This window comes from Chenopodium album, chromosome 1, assembly GCF_948465745.1.
Source record: "Chenopodium album chromosome 1, dcCheAlbu1.1, whole genome shotgun sequence".
Classification (NCBI taxonomy): domain Eukaryota; kingdom Viridiplantae; phylum Streptophyta; class Magnoliopsida; order Caryophyllales; family Amaranthaceae; genus Chenopodium; species Chenopodium album.
The window spans coordinates 51614766-51616291 of NC_137834.1; the positions used below are offsets into that span (position 1 = coordinate 51614766).

At 38.9% G+C, this 1526-nt stretch overlaps 1 pseudogene; it reads left to right on the forward strand.

The window, feature by feature from the left end:
* Window positions 1-1029: 1029 nt before the first annotated feature.
* On the forward strand, window positions 1030-1129 carry LOC145564977 (small nucleolar RNA R71; annotated as a pseudogene).
* Window positions 1130-1526: the final 397 nt, after the last annotated feature.

Genomic DNA, 1526 nt, shown 5'->3' on the forward strand with positions numbered 1-1526 from the left:
GAAGATGGGCTAGCACAATCTTTCAAAGGTTTAGCTAGTTGAATGATTTGGTTCTCAAGCATCTTTCCATGAGTTAAAAGGACATGAAACATTTTGCCACTAGATGATATGTAATCATCCAACTTCTTGGCTTGATCTTCCATGAAATTCTCTAGCCTACTCATAAATTGAAATTGTTGAACATAGGAATCATCACTTTGGCATTGAGTTATTGGAGTAAATTTGGGTGAGGAACCCCTTTGAGCATCATTTTGAAAATTTCCTCTACTTTGGTTACTCCAATTACCCTTACCAACATTTTGGCCGGAATTTTGACAATGATTACCATAACCTTGGTTATGATCCCCATATTCTTGGCCGTAGCTTTGATCATTACAAACAAAGTTGTTATGATTACCACGAAACCCTTGGGTTACTTGGTTCCTATAACCACTATTTTGGTTATAATTATCGTAGCTCCCATGGTTGTAATAGTTCCTATTTCCAACATTCTTTTGAGCATTAAATCTAGATCCAAAATCACTATTTCCAACATAATTCACATGCACATTTTCATTTTCATTGTATTCATCATATCCATCACAAGGAACATTTGGACAATTAGAAGCATCATGATCATTTCTTCCGTATAAATCACAAGCCAAACATTCTCTAATCATACAACAAGAAGCGAAAAGAGGGTTAGAGTAAGAAGATGTACCTCTCCCCTTAAATTGGGAGGGAAGATCTTGTGCTTGTGAAGATGAATTTTCAAGCTTAGCTTCGATAGAAGCCACCTCCTTCCCTAAGTCCGAAAGTAGAGTAGACAATTTGTTGATGGCATTGACTTGATCAACCGAGGCACACTCGTTTGTTGACTCTTCCTCAACCTCTTGCCAACTCATGTAATTCCTCACTACATCATCTATCACATCAACAACCTCTTCCACCGTCTTGTTCATGATTGGGCCTCCGGCTCCGGCATCTAAACTCGATCTACCTTGAGAACTCAAACCACCATAGAAAATTTGAATTATTTGGTAAGTTGGAATTCCTTGGTGAGGGCACTCTCTTTGATACTCTTTGTACCTCTCCCATGCTTCATAGAGATTTTCATTAGGCCTTTGCTTGAAATTTTGGATCAAAGTTCTAGCTTACGCCGTTTTCTTTTGATGGTAGAAACGGGATAAGAATCCTTTGGTAACATTGTCCCATGTTCTTAAAGAATTCGACTTGATCTCCTTGTCCAACCATTCAAAAGCTCGCCCTATGAGGGAAAAAGGGAACAATTTGAGCCTGATAAACTCTTGTTTAACCCCACTCACCCTAATAGTATTGCAATATTTCTCAAATTCCTTAAGGTGATTGAGAAAACTTTCATTCGATGCACCACTATATTGCCGCCTCTCGATCAAGGTGATCATTGCCGGCTTAATTTCAAAATCACTATCCGTAATCAACAATGGAGCAATCCCGCTCTCATACTTATAGGCACCCGGAGTACCCAATTCCTTCAATGTAACCCTTTGATCTTCTCCCATGTTCAC